This window comes from Taudactylus pleione, unplaced genomic scaffold, assembly GCF_031769625.1.
Source record: "Taudactylus pleione unplaced genomic scaffold, aTauple2 ptg000142l, whole genome shotgun sequence".
Taxonomy (NCBI): Eukaryota; Metazoa; Chordata; class Amphibia; order Anura; family Myobatrachidae; genus Taudactylus; species Taudactylus pleione.
The window spans coordinates 1,356,130-1,368,262 of NW_028284544.1; the positions used below are offsets into that span (position 1 = coordinate 1,356,130).

The 12,133-nt window shown below is 46.0% G+C and overlaps 1 long non-coding RNA gene across 1 annotated transcript; it reads left to right on the forward strand.

Annotated features, from left to right (window-relative positions):
• The first annotated feature begins 1,615 nt into the window (after nt 1-1,615).
• LOC148522704 (uncharacterized) lies at nt 1,616-5,515 on the forward strand. The gene is made up of 3 exons (XR_015878518.1): nt 1,616-1,864; nt 3,939-4,078; nt 5,330-5,515. It is a non-coding gene; the product is annotated as an uncharacterized LOC148522704 (long non-coding RNA).
• Nucleotides 5,516-12,133: the final 6,618 nt, after the last annotated feature.

Below are 12,133 nucleotides of genomic sequence, written 5' to 3' on the forward strand. Positions count from 1 at the left end.
TAGTCGGGATAAAGCAGTCTGGAAGCTGACGGTCGGCATTTAGACCGTCGGGTTTCAGACTACAACCCCTTTGTATCTGGAGTAAACCATGTTGCAATGCAAGGGGTTATTATTATTTTTGCATGCAGGGTAAATACTGGCTGGTTTTGCATGTAGCCGACACATGTTGGGCAGCTTAATTTTTACACTGCAGTTTAGATTTAATATTGGACACAGCCCTCCCAAATCTAAATCTCTCTGCACATTTTACATCTGCCCCACCTGCAGTGCAGCATGGTTTTACCAAGTTGAACAGATATTTGCTCTTTTTTGGTTGATGTTCAACTAAGAATCAGTCCAAAACAAAGTTCCCTGTGTGATATCCTTTGTTTTTGCAACTCATAATTGTCAATGCTCCTTGAAGATCAGGGAGAGCCCAGCCTCCCAACAGAGTTGACCAGTCTCCCAGGGCTACCCGCTTCCAAACTGGGCAGTCAGGTAGTTAAATGAAGTGATTTGTATTAAGTTGTGTCACTCTGTCCCTGCCACCAGCTGTAAAATGCCTCCAATTTTAAACACCACCAGGGGGCGAGAATGTGGCACCACGCCCCCCTATCGTAGTCGAGTAGTCCCAGAGTGGTTTTAAATAAAGTTAGCAATTGTGCTACTAATATTAGCAGCTAACCTTATCTTTAAATAGCAGGATACTATCTATACTTTTTGAGGCCAGGGTGTATATTTACTAAAGTGAGCGTTTTTAAAAGTGCAGATGTTGCCCATAGCAACCAATCAGATTCTACTTAACATTTAAGTAGCACCTTCTAGAAGATAATAGCTAGAATCTGATTGGTTGCTATGGGCAACATCTCCACTTCTAAAAACTCTCACTTTAGTAAATATACCCCCAGTGGTGTCACTTTGGTCGATGACGCCTAGTGTGTATAATATAGTCCACCTGCATATGGCATGTGCATCCCAAAAGGGGGCATGGCCTCACTGGGTGGGGCGTGGCCTCGCTGCACACCCCTGGTTTCATCACTTTGGGGGCGTGCACCAGAGACTCTTCCCACACAGCTCCTTCACAGTGACCTGGAGCCCAGGTGCTGCACAATAACATACCTCCCAACATGACCCACTCCATGAGGGACACAATGCTCTGGTCCTGGACTTCCCTGGTAAGAGGCGGGGCTGCAGCACAGTTCAAAATTCAAATAGGGGAGACACACCAAATGTCATTTCACACACTGCCAACATCACTGGCTGGGACTCACTGGCAGTTGGTGTGACTCCCCTATTTGAATTTTGGACTGTGCCGCAGCCCCACCTCTGGAGCCGCCACCAATCATAAATTGCCAGGGAAGTGCAGGACCAGAGCATTGTGTCCCTCCTGGAGAGGGTCATGTTGGGACTGGGTATGCAACAACATCACAGTGCTGGGGAGCCAGCATTTTGGTGTCATCCCTTCGGAGGGTGACACCCAGGGTCGTACTGGCCCAGCGGGGAGTCGGGGAAATCCCCGGTGGGCCCCGCTGTTTCTAGCCACGCCCAGTATCGCTGGAGGGCGGAGCCTATCTTAGGTAACCGACAAAGTCCTATACTATAGCCTGCTGCTATGCAAGCAGGAGGTGATTCCGTATGAAGTGGCCTGTCACAGTGGGAAGGGACTACAACTCCCAACAGCCCCTGCTGCTGGATGATGCAAAGGTTGCCGCCGGGTGTTGTCACGGCAGGAGCAGGGACCAGCAGCATGGGGCAGCATAGACAGGAGTACACTACTCTCTCACTATGCACCAGGCTCCTCCCATCTGGCCTCCTACATCCCCTGCACACAGACATCGCTGGAGGAAAGAAGAGCTGTAGCAGGACAGACTACATTAATTGCCAAGTAAGGGTGGCTTCAAACTGCTCAGGCTAAATAGCTTGCTGTTCAGTGCATGCTGCCCTCCACACAAAGATACTGGCTGGCCCATTGCTATCTTCCTTCTTTACAGTCATGTGTGTGTATGAATGTGTTGAGGCTTTATATGTGCTTAGACTGCATGTGTGTCTCTATATACCGTGTATATATATATATATATATATATATATATATATATATATATACTGTCTGTGTGCTGAGACTGCATGTGTGTCTGTGTGTGCTGACACTGCATGTGTGTATATCTATGGGTGTGCTGAGACAGCATGTGTGTATATCTATGGGTGTGCTGAGACAGCATGTGTGTATATCTATGTGTGTGCTGAGACTGCATGTGTGTATATCTATGTGTGTGCTGAGACAGCATGTGTGTATATCTATGTATGTGTGCTGAGACAGCATGTGTGTTCTATGTATGTGTGCTGAGACTGCATGTGTGTTCTATGTATGTGTGCTGAGACTGCATGTGTGTTCTATCTATGTGTGCTGAGACTGCATGTGTGTTCTATGTATGTGTGCTGACACTGCATGTGTGTATATCTATGGGTGTGCTGAGACTGCATGTGTGTATATCTATGTGTGTGCTGAGACAGCATGTGTGTATATCTATGTGTGTGCTGAGACAGCATGTGTGTTCTATGTATGTGTGCTGAGACTGTTTACATGTGTGTTCTATGTATGTGTGCTGAGACTGCATGTGTGTTCTATGTATGTGTGCTGAGACTGCATGTGTGTTCTATCTATGTGTGCTGAGACTATGCTGTATGCATGTGTGCTGAGACTGCATGTGTGTTCTATGTATGTGTGCTGAGACTGCATGTGTGTATATCTACTGTATGTGTGCTGAGAGTGTATGCATGTGTGCTGAGACTGCATGTGTGTTGTATGCATGTGTGCTGAGACTGCATGTGTGTTCTATGTATGTGTACTGAGACTGCATGTGTGTTCTATGTATGTGTGCTGAAACTACATGATGTTTGCTGGAACTCTGTGTGCCTCTGTTTGGGACTCTGCGTATGTGCTGAGATTCTGTATGCGCATGTGTGCTGGGATTACATGGTTGTGTGTATGCCAATGTGCTGAGGTTACATGTGTGTGTGTGTGTGCTGTGACAGCCCTCATTCATTAAGACTGTGCCCTTTTGCTGGAGCAGTCATTCCATCCACACCACAACCTGGTATAACAGAAATTGGAAACACAAAATAATAATAATGACGGCCCATCTCCATGCTTTTAAAGAAATTTGTATATTGTTATAATGCAAGTTACTGGTTGCCTGTATTAGATGAAAAGAGAACTGTCACCATTTACATCCTTTATACCTTGCTTCTCAGGGGTAAATTTACTAAAGTGAGAGTTATTAGAAGTGAGTTTTAAAAGTGATGTTGCCCATAGCAACCAATCAGATTCTACTTAACTAGCACCTTCTAGAAGATAATAGCTAGAATCTGATTGGTTGCTATGGGCAACATCACTTTTAAAACTCACTTCTAAAAACTCACTTTAGTAAATTTACTCCTCAGACTAGAATGGAGAGGTGGCTGTGTCACTCTGGGTTTATCAGCTTCCTGTACAGTAGTGCATTGTGTTTACTTGTGCAATGTGCTCATGCAAATGTGGGCATGAGGTTACCTGTGCCCCGTCTATGGCCATAGGCTTTCCTGTGCCACTATCTGTATGGGCATCGGTTTTGCTGTGCCACTATCTGTATGGGCATTGGTTTTCCAGTGCCACTATCTGTATGGGCACGGGTTCTCCAGTGCCACTTTCTGTACAGGCATGGGTTTTCCTGTGCCACTATCTTTATGGGCATGGGTTTTCCTGTGCCACTATCTGTATGGGCATGAGTTTTCCTATGCCATTATCTGTATGGGTATGGGTTTTCCAGTGCCACTATCTGAATGGGCATGGGTTTTCCAGTGCCACTATCTGTACAGGCATGGGCTTGCCTGTGCCTCTGTCTGTGCGCTGGTGAGGTTACCTGAGTGGGCATGTGGTTACTTGTGTCTGTGAGCAGTCACTGAGCCGGGTTTCATTCCAGAACACACACATGGAATCAGCAATGAAGTCATGCTCCAGTAGTGAGGTCCGAGGAGGTAGACAACAAGGAGGAGGATCCAAGGAGCCTCAGCCGTACCCAGCGGACTGAAGGGCATAGAAAACGCCTTCAATTAAGCCAATGTTAGTAGTTGTTGTTGTTGGGGGCACAGCACTCAGTATGAAATGCCTAAGTTCAATTTACGTGGTTGGTAAGAAAAAATACAGTCTGTTTCCCTTCACATGAAGATGCCTTAGATTACACTGTGGAATTCTTTCTGACACAAACTATTGGATTTAATTGCTGTTTTGGTAATACTATTATATTTTGGGGACATACACTGTTGGTAGAAATATATTAGGGATGCCAGTAAGAGAACATTGCTCCCTCTACACCTTCCCTTCTCTTCCAACCTACATATTTTCCACTCACTTCTACCTTAATCCATTCCGGTACTCTGGGTCTGATTCAGAGCCGGATGCTATTTGCGGACGGTCGTTCCAAAAAAGGGGCCGGCTATTTAAATTGAGTACTTACTCTTTGAGGTTTGTTGATTCCTCTATGTCTGAGCGAGCGAACGAAAAATGCGCTTGCTATTTTGTATAGAGACGCCCCTTTGCCGTTCGCAACACACGTCATCTCCGGTATTTATTAGATTAATCGGGAACATCGAAAGGCATTTGAACTGCTCGCAGTGCTTGTGGTAGGATTTACTTCCCGCTATCACTGCGAGCAGTTCAGGCTAAAAGACAACCAAGTGACGTGGTCGATGACGCTCCTTTACTAATTATGCACTCCCATTAAACGCCCTTTTGACCGTTTGGCACGCCTGCATTCGGATCTCCACTCCCCCGTTTTCAAGCACCTTCCCCTGTTACCACCCACAAATGGTACATTCTGTCAATCAAATTAGCAGCCCCTCGCTGTTTTGCGAGCGCATGATTTCCGACCGCAATGACTGGTTTGCGCATGCGCATTACGACCCATACGCATGCGTAGTTGTGCGAACATCGCTCAGAGCGAACGAGCGGCCGCTTACGAGCGGCTCTGAATCAGGCCCTCTATTTCTTATGACACATTCTGCCACCCTTCACCATCCTACTTATACCATAATACACCCCATACCCATACATTTTCCACCGACACACTTGCCACGGCCTCCAATGTCTGTGGCATAGGCACTACTCTGCCGGGAAAAGGTGCTCTGATTGCTCGACAGGGACACCTCCCCTCTAGATCCACCACAACGCCTACTAATCCTTCTCCTGGTTGCCAGTAATCCGGCCACATCTCCTCCCTTCCCTCTCCGCCATTGTTGTACACATTCTGTAATGTTAGATCTGTGAAACAAACTGGCCTCCATTCATTTTTTTTTCATGTTTAATTTCCTAAAGATATCAGGCCACACTACTCCAGTTGATGATCACACCTACGAAATGGCTTGCCAGTCCCTTCTAGTGGGCCCCTTCCGTTGCATTTACCTGGTGGGCCCTTCATGCCCCAGTCCGACACTGGTGACACCCCTCACACCCGCCTAGTGGAGTGACTTATTGAGACTTTTCTATTTTGATGTATTTGAATTACAGGTATATTTTAATGTTACTTTAATAATGTAATAAATGTATATATTTTTTTTATTGAATTAAGAAGGCTCCGTGTCTTTCATGGTAAATGACAGCCATATTAACCTGTAGTTAAACCAGCGCAGTGGAATCATTTGTATTTTTACTTTTTCTTTCATTTTTTTTTAAGTGACAATATTTGTCTGTCAAGCATAGAGCTTTGAGATTCAACAAAATGTAGGGAACTCGTTTAAAAATGCAAATGTTTTTGTTGCAAGTGTCCTACTTACTGGTTTAAACTAAGCTTAGTGGAAGACTTAATGAATAGAGTGAAGAACATAGGTATTTTATATTGTCCAAATTATATTTGTGCCCATGACTTTGTTTGATTTGTACACAATAGCAGCTGTGAGCTCAGTGGTTCGGTTAAACACCATTTCAAATATGTTGTTTTTGTCCATTTAAAACACTAGGTGGCAGTAGAGCTACAGTACTACACATAAAGGCTGTAGCTTGTGCAAAGCAGCATTATCAGCGGGCTACAAAATATATGAACTTCTAAAAGCAATGGTCAAGTGCTACATAATTTGAGATAGAGCATGCACTTAGTTTCTATAGAAAAAATTGCGTTAGACTTTACAAACGTAAAAATAGCTGTGGCTTTTTATTTTTTTTTCTAATAAACAGAAAATGTTAGGAGAGGAAATTTATTTAGAATTGGTCTAAAATTGATGGTAGAGAGGTTACTTTGCATGTCCTCCCCAGCACAATAATACATCGTCTGATTGTAATCCCCATTTATTAATAAAAAAAAATGGTACTTCCATATCTTTGCGGCCCCCTGGTTACGCTACTTACGTATCTTCACTATTCATTGAAGATACGTAAGTAGCGTAAACTTGAGGAAATACCATTTGGCCCCTTGCGGGCTCGCTTGGCTCACCACGCTGCAGGTACGGTGGCTCGCTTCGCTCGCCACATGGATTTATTCCCCCTCCATGCCCACTTGGATGGTAGGGAATGATGTTGGATGGTAGGGAATGACGTTGGACATTAGCGTAAAGATGAGCCACTGTGCCTGCAGCGTGGCGAGCGCAGCAAGCCCGCAAGGGGCCGAATAGTATTTCCTGGTTACGCTACTTACGTAGCGTCACCAGGGGGCCACAAAGATGCGGTAGTACCAAAAAAATTGTGCAGGGTCATTGGGCAGAAGATTTTTTTGTAGAGGTGCTCAAATTATTTAAGACCCCCATCTTGTAGGAGGCATAAATGATATCTATAATTGATATAGGTGACTGAGCTTTACAAACAAAGTTTTTTCATACATTGTATTGTATCATTATTTTTTTCTTTTATGAGCGTATGGTTTTATATGTATACAGTATATGTATTAGATATATTTAATTGACTATTACAGGTACATTTTAATTGAGTGTTACCAGCACTGCAAGGGTTAAGGGTGTATCATTTAGATGAAAACCTTTGCATATTAATTTCTGTCTTGGTCTAGTGGGGCTGCAAATTCCCCTAACCCGCATGCTGCAGGAACACTGGTTTATTTAGCTATTTATAGATCCAGCTCAGAACTACCTCTTGCTGTTTGCTGCTATCTTGTAGCAGTGCAATCGTGATTCTTGGTCAAGAGTCCAACCTTCCATTGGTGAACTGTGAAATCAAATTAGCATTTTGGAGTTTGAAATCCAAGTTGGTATCTGGTAGTAAAAATAAAAGAAGTTGAAATATCCTTTAAAGTGTTACCTGTTCTGCCGTTCTGGGAAACCATTCAATGATCTGATTCAAGAACCACTTTGAAACAAATCCAGGCATTTGTAAGTTTTAGTATCAAGTTCTTGCATTATTAAATTTTTGACTTTTCATTTCTACAGTGCAGATCCTAGAGACAACATTTATAGAAAGATATTACTGATTTCTCCTTTATTGGCAATATGGAGAAAAATTATTTATAATGTACTAAACTACAGTGGATTTCCGGCATGTAGTCGGAACCCAGCAGACGGAATCCCAGCATCAGAATGCCGACCGCCGGCATCCCGACGATAAGTATTAGTGTTAGGGGAAGGGTTGGATTAGGGGTTAGGATGCGGAGGGGGGGGGGGTTAGGATTAGGCTGCTGGGTTGGCGGGAGGGTTAGGCTGCAGGGGGGAGGGTAAGAATTAGGATGCAGGGGTGGAGGGTGAGGGTTAGGGGTTTGGTTCAGAACACTTACCTAGTTGGGTCGGGATTCTGACTGCCAGGATGCTGTGGTCTATATTCTGATCGCTGGCATCTCGACCAATGGGATCCCATACTCAACCTTCTCAACAAAAGGTGGATGCTTAATTTCTGGTTATTGGAGATGCCTACACAAAGTGGAAATGCACCCAGGTGTGCAGGGAATCTGAGTAGGCACACTGTGCTACAGGGAATGGGTATGATATCCCGACACTTGCGATGCCGGCTGTCACTATACAGACAGCGGCATCCCGATGGGGACAATCCCAACAGCGGAACGGTAAGTAGTGTTCCCCTGTCCTATTTACCTCCTAACCCTTGTTGCCTGTACCCTGATACTAACCCTCCCCACCCCGCACCCTAACCCTCTCGTTAAGTGCCTAAACTTAACCCTCCCCCCTTATTGCCTAACGCTAACCCTCCCCCTTAGTGTCTAACCCTAACCTTCCAAGGTGGTGCCTGAACCTAACCTCCCCCTGTCTGGAACCTAACCCTAACCTCCCCCTCTCGCAGCCTAAGCCCCCCCGGGGTGCCTAATCCTAACTTTCCCCTTTCCCCCCCTCGCAGCTAACACCTACCCGGCCCCGCCATACTCGGGATGTCGGTTGCTGATCGGGATTCCGGCAGTCGGCATCCAGGGTGTCGGTATATCTAATCTCCTGGTACTTTACAGTCACCCTTTCATTACATTATACCCTTCCATCGTCTCCTAAATTACTGCTCGGTACAGCCTTATTTATGGTCTATGGTTTAAATTAATCATGAGAGTGAGGGGACAGCTCTCATTACATGTGCATGTAAAGCAAAAATCTGTATGCCGACATTCTGGTGTAGACATAGTAACACGTTGACATGTTAAATGTTGACATTATAACAATGTTGACATTTTTGAATGTCAGCACATTGCTTGTTGACCTCAAATCTCTATATAGGCGTTCTGATTGTCGACATTGTGACCGGATCCTGCACAAGCCTAGATTTGCTTTTGGTGGAAAACTGGACACAAAGGTACAAATCGAGGCACACGGCCCCTCCAAAGTGAATTTAGCATTGTACCTTTTCATGTTTTATAAATGAGACCCAGGATATTGTGTCAGGCATGTGCTACGCTAGATATACATTACATATAGCTATGATGTTTTACATGCCATTTGTGATTGAAATTAGGCACATATATTGTATATCGGAACCCGTTGGGTTCTGTGCAGAAGAGTGCATCTAAAATTCTGATGTATGTTAGAATGCGAATTAGTGATCCCATATATTTAGGTTTTGAAATTCAGTGGAGCAGAATGGACTGTAATGGAAGTAGTGGTTTTTTAGCCATTAGTAATACTAAATGCCCTAACTAATGCCAATTGTCGACTGTATTAAGATGGTTTCTTGTAAATTAGGGCAATCAAGTGTCCTTGTAGGTTATTTGCTCACGTCTGTCATGTCGGGTGTTATTTGAAGGTTCATGTAATTTTCTTAAATCTCATATAGTCATTTCTTCACTGGAACTAGACAGGAGCTAATTCAAGTCAGACCGTTCATGTAATGTCTGCCTGCTCTGTCTAACTGTGCTAATATAAAATAAGCTCATTATGCATTATTATATTGGAGGAGGCACAACAGCAGAGGCTATGCATGGTCCATTCAATAACCTGTTCTGCTTTTCCCACTTATATTCCAAAAGCTATAAAGCCAGACTAAATAGACTGACTGGAGTAAATTGTATTTCTTTTTACTTCAATTAACTAATTTAGGACCAAGAGTCTTGTTGCCATACGAGTAGCCACACTGCAGCCAACACTGAGAACTTCAAATGGCATATGTTACATAAACAATTACACACAGTCTCCTGAAAAATCGGCTCTTCAGTAGAGAAAATAAATAACATATAAAACCTTATTTACTTCCAGCCAGATGCGGATTTAGGAGTCAGAACGCCTCAGGCACAATATTATTGCAGCCCTTCTTTCACAACCAGCCTCAGCCTTTGTGGTCATGGGCAGTTAAGCATACTGCAGCTCCAGAGCCACCCTGCAGCAGTAACAAGTGGCTCTGCATAGGGGTTGGGTGCTGGCTGTCAGAATACTGACAGCGGCATCTCGACGATCAGAATCCCAACCCAATTAGGTAAATGTCCTATCCCTCCCCCTAACCCACCTTTCCAGCAGCCTAACCCTCCCCTCCCGCAGCCTAACCCTAACCCTCCCCCTAGTGCTGAACCCTAACCAATAACCCTCAGGGGCGTATCTACCCATTGGCCAGCATGGCACTTGCCAGAGGCGCCGTCCGGCGGTACCACCCGCAGCTAGTGGGGTAGATACGCCCCTGAATATGACACCACATTGCCTCACCACAATTAACTGAGAAATGACAAAATCTGCTTGAGGGATAAAAGGAGGCAAGTGGTCAGCATCCAGTCACACCCAAGGAATGGAAGATGCGTTAGTGACTCTGCCCCCGAGTGATTTAATGTTCAGCATTAGACGTGTGATAGCAGCAGTAGCTGAGAGCCTCCCCTCTTGCCTCTCTCCACTTGTAGAAACTGACTTACAGAGACCTGTGGATCCCGCTAGCAGCTGGCAAACGAAGCAGCCGTTTACAGTGCCTGCAGCTGCAGAGCTGCTATCTCTTGCTGACAGGCTACATACACTTACCAGCAAGTGTTGGTAACCCATTCCTGATCACAAGGTGTCCACGTGCATGCTGCTAATATTTTCCATTTCTATGCCATTTAGCTACATTAGTTATGTGATTGGGAGAGGTGTGTGGGTGAGGGGGGCCCCAGTCCCTCATTTTGCCAGGGGTGCTCGAACCCCTAGATACACCCCTGCTAACCCTAAACCTAACCCTAATACTTACTGTCAGGATGCCACGGCCGTGATTCTAGCGCCAAGATTCCAACTGCTGTCATCCCGACCTCTGGGATGGTAACTACATTCCCTGCATAGACATCATGATAATTAGTCCCTTTATGACAGCTGGGGCCAGCTGGCCCTGACAGCAATTTGACAGGTATCCCCAACCTCTCCCACACCTCCTGCATGCAAATTGGAACCCTCCCCCCTGAGATCAGGGCCGCCCCTGACCAATTTGGTATCCTTGGCAAGATTTTAGCTGATGCCCTACATGTAGAACCCTTGCGCTCTTCAGAGTCCCATGTTCCTGTAAAGGAAACATGGCCTCATCGAAAGGGAGTGGTCTCATGGTATGCCTCCATGCCCCAGGCTCTCCCCACATTGTGAGGATTCCACAAGCCCCAAACTTTTCCTAAAAGCTAATTAGGCATGATCTAACCACCCATGGGCCTAGTACCTGCCTACCATGCCTACCGCCCAACTGCCTGCTACGGGCCTAATACGCGACAACTTTGTGGCCTAAGGTGATAATGAGTAAAGAGTGTCTCACTGGGACCTCACCCGAACTGCTGACCTTGGTGGGCAGAGTGGTACACTCTGTGTTGGCCCTGCTCCTCAGCTTGTCAAATGCTGTATCTTCTCTTGCCTCTCATCGCTGGCTTGACTGCACCAGCTATTTGACTGTAGCCAAAATGAACCTGAACAGCAAAGGTGCTTGTATAAGCTCATTTGTAAATATGCTCTATGCCCTCCATGAATATTCTTAATTTTTCTCCCATTGCCCCTCCACATCCCACATTGTGCTCCCCTTCCCCCTCCACATCCCACATTGTGCTCCCCTTCCCCCTCCACATCCCACATTGTGCTCCCCTTCCCCCTCCACATCCCACATTGTGCTCCCCTTCCCCCTCCACATACCACATTGTGCTCCCCTTCCCCATCCCACATCCCACATTGTGCTCCCCTTCCCCCTCCACATCCCACATTGTGCTCCCCTTCCCCATCCCACATTGTGCTCCCCTTCCCCCTCCACATACCACATTGTGCTCCCCTCCCCTTCCCCATCCCACATACCACATTGTGCTCCCCTTCCCCATCTCACATTGTGCTCCCCTTCCCCCTCCACATACCACATTGTGCTCCCCTTCCCCATCCCACATCCCACATTGTGCTCCCCTTCCCCATCCCACATTGTGCTCCCCTTCCCCATCCCACATTGTGCTCCCCTTTCTCCTCCACATCCCACATTGTGCTCCCCTTTCCCACCCCACATTGTGCTCCCCTTTCCTCTCCACATCCCACATTTTTCTCTTTTTCCCCCTCCACACCCCACATTGTGCTCCCCTTCCCCATCCCACACTGTACTCCCTCTCCCCCTCCACATTCTACATTGTGCTCCCCTTCCCACTCCACATCCCACACTGTGACTCCCTTCCCCAACCACATCCCGCATTTGTTTCCTTTTCCCCCTCCACATCCCACATTGTGTTCCCCTTCTCCATATCCCACATTGTGCTCCCCTTCCCCCTCCACAACTACAGTTGTCTCCCCTTCC